At 31.2% G+C, this 14,477-nt stretch overlaps 1 pseudogene; it reads left to right on the top strand.

The window, feature by feature from the left end:
* Positions 1-453: 453 nt before the first annotated feature.
* Positions 454-3,943, top strand: LOC111905619 (aspartic proteinase 36-like; annotated as a pseudogene).
* The last annotated feature ends 10,534 nt before the right edge of the window (positions 3,944-14,477 follow it).

Genomic DNA, 14,477 nt, shown 5'->3' with positions numbered 1-14,477 from the left:
ACTAATAAACAAAGTAACTAGTTTAAAATAAGGAATCAAGTAATTAGTTTAAAATAAGGGGTAAACATTAATAAAAATAATCTTAATCTATTAATGATTCCTTCAAAAAAAAGATTAAAAAAAAAAAAAAAAAAAAAGATGCCATGCAAGCGAGTTATCCAAACGTTTTGGTTTTGACATAATTGAATTAACGGAGTTTGCCTAGCTAGCTACCACTAATATGAGCAATATGTCATGACTAACTAACTAATTATCATTCGTTAGGATCCTTGATCATTAAGTTTTCTTCATTCTTAAGTATTTCTTTAATATAAATATAGATGTTACATTTTTAGCAAATGTAAATACTTACGTTTTTAGTAAATGTAAGGGAGATGCATCATAAAAAGTGAAGTAAACTATAAAAATGATAGATCAATAGCTTTTGTTTAAAGTGTTATTATGTGAGTTACTTTCGTCATCTTTATTTCTATAAAACCACCAACAAAATTGTGATATTGTACTAAACCTGTAAGTTAAGAGGGATCACTTGTGTAACTTATTTTAAAAATTACAGGTAATATCCCTACGAGAAAAGAATATTTATAGACAGGTTGATTAACCTTGATTATTTGTCCGAGGGAAGAATAGAAAGGGAAAGAGATAAGGAATGAGGAGGGTTTATATTATTGTCAGAAATGTGGTTACATCGACAACACTACTCGCCACCGTTGTGTTACTGCAGGCGGTGGTTGTTCTATCTGCGTTTCCGGCCACTTTCACTCTAGAAAAAGCTTTTCCGGTGAACAGTAGAATTGAGTTGAGTGAGCTTAGAAAGAGAGATAGTTTGAGACATGGGAGGATGATGTTACAGAAGGATATTTCTCCAAGAGGTATTATAGAATTCGCTGCTGAAGGAAGTTATGATGCTCATGTTGCTGGGTACACTACTATATATACACAACTCTCTTAAACTTTTTGTTTTTTCATTTTAAAATTTCTAGTATTTATCAGTTATCATCCTCATTCGTGAACTTGATTAATTTCGTTACTAATTATCTGTTATGGCCATATATGCTTATTTTTTGGGACTTCGTTGCATTTAGATAGTGTCACTGAAAAAAATATATAAATATCCTTCAGCTGCTGATCGCTGTATTATCTTCTAAGTGTTTTGATTTAGCAATTTATATCATCATAGGATACATGAGTTTACTTTAAGATTTCTATTTATTGGCATTTTAGTCCCTGAGACCCTGACCCTGTTCCTTGTTTTGGGTTTATCAAAGAAATATATGTATTTTAAATATATTTGTAAGTGCTTAGCTATAGTAATTTATATAGTGTATATGTATTCCTTGTAGTTACCTCGAGATTGGCTCTAAGTAGTTACCAAAACGGAAATTAAAAGATTATTGATTTCATTGCTTGTGCTTTAAAATTCCTTTTAGAAAACAATTTGTTACTAAATGTTTTCTCTTAAACTAACATCTTAAAGATTATGTATCATGAGTCAAGAGCATTGATATATTGTAATTTGGTTATCTTGTAGGTTGTATTTCACAAAAGTCAAATTGGGATCTCCTCCAAAAGACTATTATGTACAAATTGACACAGGAAGTGATGTCTTATGGGTCGGTTGCAAGCCTTGCATTGATTGCCCTACATCAAGCAAATTTAATGTATGTTCATCATTTCTTATAATTTCTTTTTTTATAAGGTGTGACTTTTGTGAATTAACTACTACGTATATGATTTTTTCTTTCTTTGAATAGATTCCTATTACATTGTATGACCCTTCAAGCTCATCAACATCTTCTCCTATCTCATGTTCGGACCAAATATGTTCTCAAGCGGGTCAAACTTATAATTCCAGCTCATGTTCACATAATCAATGCACTTACACAATTCACTATGGAGACAGTAGTGCAACATTAGGTCATTATGTATCTGACTTAATTCATTTAAAGACACTTCTTACAGATACAAAATCATCAAATGTTTCCGCTTCTGTGGTATTCGGGTAAGTTATCATTTTTTTATATACTTCCCCTTTGCTTCCTTTTTTTTTCGGAGTTACGGTATCATTTCACTCTCTTAAATAAGATCGTTGATTTATTGAATTATGCAACAGTTGTAGCACAATGGAAACTGGGATCTTAGCTACATCTGATGGAGCAGTTGATGGGGTTTTGGGATTGGGGCGACATGGTTTATTTGTCATATCCCAACTTTCTTCGCAAGGGATTGCTCCAAATTCATTCGCACATTGTCTTGCTGATGGAGGTGGGATTTTGGTTATTGGTCAGCCAACGGTGCCAAATATCATTTTTACTCCACTTGTCAAATCACAGTAAGTTTTCTTTCTGTATTAAGTTAAAAGAAAACCTTTATATATATTTTTTACCATTAAGTCAAAAGAAACACCAACTATCTCTAATTTCATTCCATGTACGTTTGCAGGGGGTATTATAGTACACATTTGCATAGTATTTCGATCAATGGTAAAAGATTATCCATTGATCCATCAGTATTTGCAATAAATAATGATAAAGCTGGAACAATAATTGACTCGGGAACAACTCTGGCATACCTTACTGAAGAGGCTTACACCCCTTTTGTAGATGCTGTAAGTACAATCGAAAAATTCTATCAGCAAAACTTTATAAAATGATATTTTTATTTCTTAATGTGTCATCATTGAGGTATTACTTCTGTTGGTGCAGATCACAAAGTCGGTTTTGTTGTCCGTACAACAACGTACATCAAATGGAAATCCTTGTTATTCAATTACTTCCAGGTTTACAACCTTTAAAACTTTTTGTAGTTAAATTGGCACTTATATTCCTCCCTTTTTTGTCCTTACTAGTTAAATGTCAATCAGTCCATCTTTAGTTCTTTATACCGATTTTAGACTTCAACTACTACAAATTGTCATATATATACCCTTAAATTTCAAATCTAGTTTTTGAGACTAAACGAGTGTTAATCCTTTGTTGTATCATTCGATATGATACGTGCTTTTATAATTTTAATAATTAGATTTTATTATAATTTCAGTGTCTCTAATATATTTCCCATCGTAAGTTTGAACTTTGTCGGGGGTGCTTCAATGCATTTAAGACCTCAAGACTACCTTTCTCTCCAAAGCTCCAAGGTATGTTATGTAGCCTTATGTTAAGTTCGCATTTGATAATTTGGACAAGATAAAGCAAAACTAGTTGTATTGTATTTGATGTTATGGGGGTTGGGACCTATATCGTTGGTACAAAAATAGTCCTAGATAGTTTGTGTAAAAAATACAGCCTAATTAACTTATATTTTTACTTGAATCTTGATATGATTGTTGCAATATAATAGAGTGGGGCTGAGGTGTGGTGCATGGGCTTTTAGAGGAGTCCCGAGAAAGGAATTACTATTTTAGGAGGTATAAATTATAATAATGAAACATAAAAACCCAATAATTGACTTTGCTTTTATTTTATTTTTTTAATTTTTTCACTCAGTTATTGATCAGACCTTGTTCTTAAAAACAAGTTTATTGTTTACGATTTGGATGCTCAACGGATCGGATGGGCAGACTATGACTGTGAGTTTATCTATAAAACAAATGAATAAATTCTATTTTGATAGACATAGACAATAAAATATTAAATTATGTTGTTCAATATGTTGTTAGGTTTTTCAATTGTAGAAGTCTCCTCCAACTCAAGTAGCAGTAGCGGTGAAGTTGTAAACCCCAGTCACATTAGTAGTGGTAGATCATTGTGGATTAGAAGTCACCAACAAATTCCAGTCATTGTTATTGCCTCCATAGCACAACTGACGATGATGTTTCTTGGTTTTCAAGCTATTGATATGTCCCTTTAATTTAATATGTATGCTTTAAGTTTTACAAGCTAGTGGATATAAAATAACATTGTAATTGAATTCATAAAAACAAATACATATTCATGTAAATGAAAAATCCAAACATTACTTGATTCTTAATTGTAGGGGGTAAATGATCTTTTGTTGGTATTACTCCCTCATTTAGATTGGCTAGAGGATGCACTATATACATGTTTTGTATGCAACTTGATATACTGTAAAATACACGTAAACTTGACACTTTGTACGACTGTTACACATCACGTTTAACCATCACCATGCCAAAATTGCATGTTGTCAAGGTATACCACTTTTTCGCTATTTCCAACATGTACAACTAATGTGGTCGATATCTATTAAACTACTCCTAGTAGAATTTTGTACACCAAAAATATTGTTGCAGATGTGTGTTTCCTCCCATGTTAAAGATTTTTTCATTCTCTTATGAAGCATCTTTTTTTGCGTAAGTGTTTAGTGCAACCAACATTGCTCCTACATAATAATATTTTCATTATTTTCATTTAATGCTTAGTTTTCAGTAACAACTATATATATATATATATATATATATATATATATATATATATATATATATATATATATATATATATATATATATATAAGGGTTATATGGAAAACAAAAAAAAAAACCCTAAAAATCATAAAAATATATAAAAAAAAATACTTAGAGATCATAAAACTTTTTTTTGACTTTAAATATGAAAAAATCGCAAGTTGTTCTTTAAATTCGCTGAAAAAAAATTTTGAAATGTCTTTCAGCGAATTTAAAGAAAAACTTGCGATTTTTTCATTATAAAGTCAAAATAAGTTTTGTGATCTCTAAATATTTTTTTATACATTGTTATGTTTTATAGTGTTTTTGTTTTCCATAGTAGCTATATATATATATATATATATATATATATATATATATATATATATATATATATATATATATATAGTGAGGTTCAATAAAGAACCATAATTAACCAAGAAACCAATTTTTTTTTCAACTTTTAGAACTTATTTTTTATCAAAAAAAAAAAAACTAAAAATACAGAAATTCATAACTTTTTATCCTTTTTCCAATGATATAAAATTCGATTTTTTTTACGTCAAATTCACAATGTGAATCTTCGAAAATTGACAACGTGAATTCGGATTCACACGGTGAATCCGAAAAATATTTTTCACATTCACAATGTTAATATATGAATTTAGATATTTTTAGATTTTTTTTTTCGATTAAGAATAAGCTCTAGAAATTGAAAAAAAGATTTGGTTCCTTGAAAAACTCATAATTATGGTTCACTATTCAACTTTTCCATATATATATATATATATATATATATATATATATATATATATATATATATATATATATATATATATATCCATGGTCATTGCTTTGAGCATACATGCGTTGTATGGTCTCACAAACAACCAAAATGAGCGAAGTTATCATTAATTATCGTGCAATTGTAGTTAATAATTTAATTTCATCGTGAATACCAACAAATGTATTACCTGTTTTTGTCCGTTTATATATATATATATATATATATATATATATATATATATATATATATATATATATATATACTAGTCATTACCCGCGTAAAACGGCAGGCGTCAAATAGTTTTTTACAATTAGTTTTTTTTTCTGCAGACCATTAGTTTCAATTGAACTTTCGATTTAAGAAATATATCATATTAAAAATAAGACATAATGTATTGACAAGTATCACTAAATATTTATTTCAGTTCAATGATTCATTCTTTTCGATGAACAATATATTTTTTAATGTATTTATGGTTTTTGTGTATGTTGGATATTTGTTTTCCTATGTTAGCTCCATTGTGCCGAAAATATATAATTTCTGATTTATGATAACATATTAAAAAAAATATTTTTAACAATTGGATAATATGGAGTGGATTTGTTGGGGTTTTCAGTTTTCATAGTCTTTTGGATTCCCAAACTCGATGACACCAAAGTCTTTACTATTTAGTCACATATACATAGTCACATGGACATATTCATACATACACAATCACTAACAGTTACAAACACATTTAGTCATACATACGTAGTTATATGGACATATTCACACAGACACAATCACTAAGAATCACAAATGCACATACATACATAGACAATTATGTCATTGTACTTTTAAAGTACTTATATAAAATAAGATAAAAAATAATCAAAGAAGATAAAAAAATGAAATTAAAAATCTTATATTAGGCAAATAGATGTAATTACATTTTTAAATATTGTATTTAGCCAATGATTGCACTAAATGTAAGAAATAGCAATGTCCTTTCAAATGTTTTGTCTCATATAGCATCTTACTTTGATTTTTATCTAATTATTATTATTATTTTACCTTAATGTCTACTATGGCTAGGGATGAGATTTAAAACCGGAAAACCAGACCGGAACCAGAATTAGTTATAACGGTTTTGGGACTTCAAGTCCGGATAAACCGGATTTAAAAATCGGAACCATTTTTAATAGCCGAAACTGGTTTGAAAACAGTTTGGCGATGAAGCCTTCTTTCTGTCACCTAATCATCATCAAAAGATAAAGAATACATGGGACTAATTAAACCGACATAGATGATCTTTTGAAAACCTGAAAATACAAAAATTACATGGGACGAACCAAAAGAAAGGATATAACCACTAAGACGTACACATGTAGGAAAAAACTTTAAGTAGGTTGTAAGCTAGTATAGTAGACATCTATAACCTTTGACTCTTGACCAACACAAAACCATAAGATTAAAAAAACTTTTATGAAGCTAGAAATTGATATAATAAACCAAAAAGATGAAATCATGTAAAATATGCTAATTTTTAAAGATGTAAGCACCAACTTGATATACCACCTGATAGACAATCCTTTGAACCTTGAGGACCAGGAACAAATGCAACCATCTCTTTCTTTTAAAATACCACATTGGCTTAGGCTCAACATCACAACCTCAATTTAAAACCAAAACTAAAATAAATATCTTAGAAAAACAGTTGATTCACCCACAAAATCCAGTGATACATATTGCAGTTTTTATCCCTTGCAGTCGAATATAAATGAGACATTTCACTGCATAATTAGAAACGTTTAACCATCATAACAGAAAGGGCAACATACTTTCATTTATCTGACCGTAGACTTTTAGAATGAATGGTACCTTTTAATAAAATTATTTCTCATTGTAGCAATGGTAACGGAGGAATCTTTAGGGCTTGAAATTATTTCCTCGCATATGCTTAGTTTCTTTCAAATCTTTAGGTGTACTCCAATGCCATTAAACCACCAAGAAGCTTAAAGTTAACTGAGCTATTATACATGGAGGATCTGTAACCCATTCCTGGAATTAAGAAAGAAAAATATATGTAACAATGAAAGAATAATTATAAGAATAAAATATGTTATAAATTGAGCATTATATATGGTGTAGTATTTGCCAACTAATTATTCTATAAATACACAAAAGTATTTCAGATTGTAGGAAACAAACATAAGATGCAAAACCTATAACCATCAATGTTACAAACTTCAATAACAATGAAATATCCATGAAAGATTCTAGGATATAATTTAAACCACTATAGAATACAACTCAAGAAACCAAAGTTCTTCACACTTCTGTCCAATTAGTTAAATCAATCATACCAATGACGCAAGGAACAATACTTGTGCGAGTAACACAACGAATGAAGTCCTTGGAACATACGAATCATTCTACTGGGGTAGATCCTAAAATCAGTAGCAAGTCAAATATTAATGAAATATATTGCTTTGCTCCCAAAGCCAAGTAAAAAGTAGCCTAATTATTTCAAAATAGAAAAATGAAAACGAAGTTACAAATAGGATTTGTGCATCTGGTTAAATATTATAGTAGAAACATATACCCAAACAACATACTTTTTATAAATTTATTGTTATCGAATATTAATGTTAATGCAAAAAAAGTAATATACTTTCATTAGTTCTTATATTAAACCACTTTTCATCATATAATAATCCATGTCAGGCACCTTCATTCCATCATCTTTTACCTAGAAAAATTCATCAACATATTACATAAGCCACCTCTTACTCAACTTCTTTTCCCTATGTGTAATCTTTCTCGTCAACTCGTACGTATCTGCAAATACAATTTCCATATCACAATCTATTCAAAAGGTGGAACCTAAAATTAAAAACAAATAAGAAACCTAAAAAGGACGACATATGAAAATCATCAAAACCAAAGGTTCACTTAACTTTTTTTTTGTTTGACTTCGACTTTCGGTCTCCAATTTATGTGCCCTTCTATTCTATATGAAATATGAACAAAAAATCCAAATTTTGTCAGAAACCCATTAAAAAGAGGCGATGAGTTCAAACATCTTGAGAAATATACATACCCAAAAAAAGATACAAGCTTGAAAAGTATACAATGAGCACCACATTAGCAAATTATTACCTCTCATGAAATCTTGTATAGAAAACAATGACCAAAATAAAAGAAACAAAGTCTTGGCTTTCAAAAAATCAGTAGCAAGTCCAATAGGAAAATCCTTTTTCCCGATCCTGTTCATCTCCATTCATATCTGAGCACATTTAAAAAAAAAACCCTAGATATAAAGAGCAACAATGAAGGGTTGAAGAAGAACCAGTGGCGTTTGGGGGCTTCAATCTCCGGTGTAGCTGATGGAGGGGATGCTGACAGCAGAATAGGAGGTGGTGTTGGCTGTAGATGGTTACGTCTATAGTTAGAAAGAAGAAGAGGGAAAGAATAGGACATGGAGCTGTGATGTTTGGCAAAAGCAAGATGCAAGAACCCTTTCAACCCATACCTCCAACAATGTTGCCTGAAATCCCTAAATTCATCCAACACAACTTGAACCCACTATCGCAGATAACGATTTCTATTTCTATGAAAATGATGCTTTTTATATTGCGACTGAAACAAAAGGCGGTGATGGTTGTACATAAGATGGTTGTGGGTCGCTCTTTTTTCCATCCAAGAATAGATGTGGTGGTGGTTCTGATAAAAGGCATGATGTTGCGTCATTTTTGGTTTTTTCTCATAGAAAGATGGAAGCAGAGCAAAGTAGAAGGTTGTGATGGCCTTAAAGGTGGTTGTGGGTTGCCCATCGGTAACAAAAGAAGGAAGAAAATAGGGAGAGAACGATTACCTTTAAGATAGAATGATAATGTGTTTGTGGAAGTCTTGAGGGATAATGAGAGATAGATATGTTCAAGAAAGCGTGTTGAGAAAGAAGTAGTACATTCAAGCACAGTGTAAGAGCAATGTACCTTCATGTGCTCTATAATACAGTATTTTAACATTTTGACAAATGTTAATATTTCCAATGATCGTACCAAATGATTGAGCAATCTTGAAGTTGTTGGCAAATTGTTGTTGGTGATGATCGATATAGGATAAAGAAATTGGATGATGGTTTATATGAGGATATCTGGGCGACATATGAGGGAATTTTTAATTTAAATTTTAAAAATAATGTTGACTCTTTCTAGTGAAAGGTACATTTGTTTTAAATTTAAATGTTCTATATTAAGAAAGATAAGGATGTAGGTTTGAATGTTTCAATATGTATTAAATACTTGTATTTATTGCATTGTATTTTGTAATTTATTGATTATTTGTTGTATTATTAGCTTAAACATTTAGACGTCTTAAATTTATTTTTGGAAATACTATGGTTTGTATAATAATATAGTAATATATATATATATATATATATATATATATATATATATATATATATATATATATATATATATATATAAACACACGTGTGTATATAGGCATAACAAACATATATGATAAACTATAATAGGTGTAGTTTATGAGTTATTAACACTATTTCATCATTTTGGGACAAAACAAGTAAATATATAAATGTATAATTATTTTACACTATGTGATTATTATGGAGAGGTAATATTTTCACTTACAAAGGGTTTTCATTACACTATATGTAAACCTGTTGATACAATTATGTGAGACATAATCTTCAACGTACCTATCAGAGTACACACTAAAGGACTGAATTATAACCAGAATCTTGGTAAGAGAGTGTGACACTTGTATATAGATCTATACGGGACTAACAATCTTGCACTTAAGTTGTTAGCTACAGCTAAACCGACAGGTCTGGGGTGACAGTTGTCTAACATTCTGACGCCTGAAGAACGTCGTAGCAACCTACTAAGGTTTTAGCATGGTTGTAGTAACTCACATGAGGAATCAACAATACATTTAGTTTACGGGGGTAACATACGTTTAAATGGTTTTATATATAAAACTACTCAACACTATTTTAAGTATAGAAATATTTATACAGTTTTTGGTCGTAGGGTTTTTAAGACTATAACTCATTTTTAAGAAAATATTGGATTTTCTTGGAAGGAACACTATCATTTCACAAGGAAAAAGTTATAGATTTTCACATACAAAACTCTTATGAACTCACCAACTTAATTGTTGACACTTTTCAAAACTACTTGTATTCTTAGGAAACCGTTAAACAGGTAATCACAAGGCTTTTGAGGATGGGATGTTACAACGCCGTTCTATTTATTTTTTTCATCATAATGTAATTGATTTGAACATACAATACTTGGAAACAATGTAATATTCTCAATTATATTTATGATAGTTGTGTTTGCTTTTATAACTATTATTCATTATGTTGTGATACTGTTCATGAAAGTCATCCACCCCCAGCCGTTTCCGCCATCCTGGTTTAAGGGTGTGACACTAGTAAATTTATTAAATTTAATATTTATCACCGTTTAACATAAATAAGAGGATGAGTAGCAATATAAGATAGGAGGATCTTGCATTTTTCTATATACAATGATAGTTTGTTTTCTTGGTTCTTTGATTATGTGTTTAATTGTTTTAGATTATACTCTAGTATTTATAATCTAATTGTACTTATATTTATTTATTTACATGTCCACTTAATAAATCAAAATATATACATTTATTTATTTTAGACTAATTTCATTAATGATAATTGTTGTTTGACAAATATCATTTTTTTTTTGTCAAACTATTCTATTTGTATCAATTTAGCCCATAAGATTTCTAGTTTTTTTTTTAATAATATTAGTTAGATCGGTTCATTGATTTTACATGCTCAGAGCAAAGTAACAAAATAATGCTCTTATTTTTATATAAAATAAGTGTGATGAACCTCGTTAATGTGGACTATGCCATCATCTCAGACATTTACATAAGAAATTATTCAAATTCTCAATGAAGATCCAATGAAATGTGAAGTATGTTTTTTTGAAATCAATCTTGTGATTTCCAATTCGATTTAGCTTGTATTTCTTTTGTAATTTCTTGTTAGTTTTTTCGTATAATATCATGTTTAATCGATTTTTTATTTTTATGTCATTGTAACATATTTGATATTGGTATCAATGAGATTCTGAGAATGGCATAATATATATAAATTTTAATCATATATATTATACAGTGGATATAAAAAAAAAAATTAAGGTTTTAAAATTGAAAGGTGTAAACTGAAAATATCATATAAGTTTAATGGTGAAAGTTGTAATTTAAAACGGTTAAAATTGGAAATTGTAAAAAACAACGTCAGTTTGATGGTGAGGCCGTAAAAATACCTCATTTTTGAAAGAATAATAAAAAGTAACCTATTTTTGAAAAGATTCATTTTACCCTATTTATAGAAAAATCCATAACACTCCACTAATGAACTTAATGGTGGAGCTTTTCGCTGTCCAAATGTATCATGTTGTCCGTATTTTTACAGGTGTCTTTTCGTAATCTTTTATGAAATATTCAACTATTTTTATTTGAACAGTAATTAAAGTAAAGTATTGAACGTTTTGAAACTTGCAATAATAGTTGGCTTTCTATTTACGAGTTTTTTTTACTATTTTTTTTTTAAAACGGCAAATATATTAAAAGTACACACCTTACATCAAGACGATGCAAGGAGGAAGTACAAAACAAAAACAGAAAATGAGAAAAGAACAAGAGAAAAAGTTACAAACAGAGACAGAACGAGATTCCAAACTCTCCAATCCATGTTTTTAAATGAATCCCTATGTTTACACCATACAAAAGTTATTGATTTGATTTTCTCCACTGTCTTCTCCGGTACGATAGGGATGTTCCTGAAAACCATGTGGTTCCTGTCATTCCATATACACCATAATCCTCCATATAAGATCGTATTCAACATGCTTCTTTTCTTTTTGCTTTTAGACCACCGAGATATGAATAGTAACATGTCTTTAACCGAATAAAATCCATCATGTGAAATTTCACACCAAGATAAAATCGAGTTCATGACGACCTTCGCCACTGGGCACAAGAGAAGGATGTGATCGCACATCTCTTCATCCATGTTGCATGACCCGCAAATAGTCGATGACACAGGAACACCCCTTGCTTTTAATGAAACAGATGATGGAATTCTGCCAAGTTTCGCTCTCCAGATAAAGCATAAAAATTTATTCGGTATTACTTTGCACCATTCAAATGGACTATCACAGACAATGTGACTCGCCATTTCAATCCGCTCACATAACAATCTTACCGAAAAATGGTTATCAACCACAAAGTCGGAAGCCCAACAATCATCATTTGGTTTCCAATATAAAATTTCTTTGAAATCAATATTGACTTTTTTTAACGCAATTCTAATTTTGACTATATTTTTCCATACCCCCGATCTAGATCTGTTGACAAAAGAAGCACGATGTCTTCCATCCAGGTCGTGAATGCAACGTATAACTTTCGCCCAAAGTGTCGAATACTCGTTTTTCAATCGTCACATCCATTTAGCTAGTAGAGAAATATTGAGACTCCTAATCAATCCAAGTCCAGTACCACCCACCTTTTTAGGGGCAACAAGTGTTTCCCATGCCACCCAACTGATACTTTTCCTTTACAGGTTGCTGCTCCACATGAATCTCCTCCTAATTTTCTCAAGGGTCTCAATAATACCGTTAGGAACGGTAAAGATGGACATATAGTAGGTCGGGAGACTGCCAAGAACCGCTTTTGCCAGAGTTAATCTGCCTCCAAAGCTAAGTGTTTTTACTTTCCACAATGAGAGTTTAGAATGAAACTTTTCGACGAGTGGTCTCCAAGCATTCTTTCGGTTCATGTTTTCGCCGATTGGGATACCCAAGTAAATGAATGGCAGGGATGATGGTTCACATCCAAGAAGAGCTGACCAGTTCGAAACTTCATTAGGAGATACACTTATACCAAACACTCTGGACTTACTAAAGTTAACTTTCAGCCCGGATGAAACGTAAAAGAATTTTAAGATTCTCGATAAATTGGCAATGTTGCGTCTCGACCATTCACCAATGAATAAAGCATCAGACAAACAGATATTAGAGTTAGGGAATTTTACTCCGTCAAAGACTCTTTTCTCAACCGCCGTTTTCATCGCCACATTCAGCCCTTCCATCGCAATGATGAATAAGAAGGGCGAAAGCGGGTCGCTGTCTAACTCCTTTAGTCATTGACAATTCATTCGTTGGGCTGCCATTAATAATCACCGATGCTCGACCCGATTCCAGACAGTTACGAATCCAATATCTCCATTTATTTCCAAAACCCATCTGATTCATAATTGAGTCCAGATATACCCAATTCACTGAGTCAAAAGCTTTGTTAAAATCTGCTTAAAACATAAGCATCTTTCTTCCTTTTGATTTTGCCCACGAACAAAGCTCATTAACCACCAAATGACCTTCTAGTATATTTCTTCCTTCAACATAAATGGACTGGACCTCGTCAATTACACCACCAATGACTTTCTTTAATCGAAGAGCCAATAGTTTTGCAATGATCTTGTATATGGAACCAATTAGGCTGATTGGTCTAAAGTTACAAAAATGAAGTGGATCTTTTGTCTTGACTGCTAAGGATATAAAAGAAGAATTACATCCTCTAGTGATCTCGCCTCCCGCTTCAAAGTACTTAATCATCCCCATAATGTCACCTTTTAGTAACTCCCAGAATTTTTTGAGAAATTGGAAAGTGAATCCATCAGGCCCCGGAGACTCGTCTCCACCACACAACCATATTGCATTTTTTACTTCACCCATGGAGAATTCTCCTTCTAAGTACCGAGTATCTTCTTCTGAAAGCTTACTAAAACCTTCACTCCGAAAGACAGGTCTAACTCGCCAACATTCTCTATATTTTCCTTTCAAAGAATCTAGTAGCCTCCTGCTTTATCATGACTGGGTCGGTTGTCCAGATCCATTCGTCATAATCCCATGTATATGATTTTTCCGGTTTCTATTGTTTACATAACCATGAAAAAAACGCGTGTTCTCGTCACCCTCGACCTCCCATTTAATTTTTGCCCTTTGCTTCAGATCCAGAGCAATAGTTCTTGCATGCTCCGTAATTTTTATACCTCCAATTGACCTTTCTTCCATTTCTACGGACGTTAGAGCTCTAGATTCCGCTTCTTTTTCGATCTCATTCATTCTTTTTTTTAAAGAATCAATCACCATGTTTTCATCGTTCACTGCATTAATTCTCTAACACCTGATGGCTTTTTTTAAATGTTTCAGTTTATTGAAGAGGTAT

The sequence above is a fragment of the Lactuca sativa genome, chromosome 1 (assembly GCF_002870075.4).
Source record: "Lactuca sativa cultivar Salinas chromosome 1, Lsat_Salinas_v11, whole genome shotgun sequence".
In the NCBI taxonomy this organism is placed as follows: Eukaryota; Viridiplantae; Streptophyta; class Magnoliopsida; order Asterales; family Asteraceae; genus Lactuca; species Lactuca sativa.
Note: the sequence above shows the minus strand (reverse complement) of the source record. Positions and strands in the feature narration are given on the sequence as shown.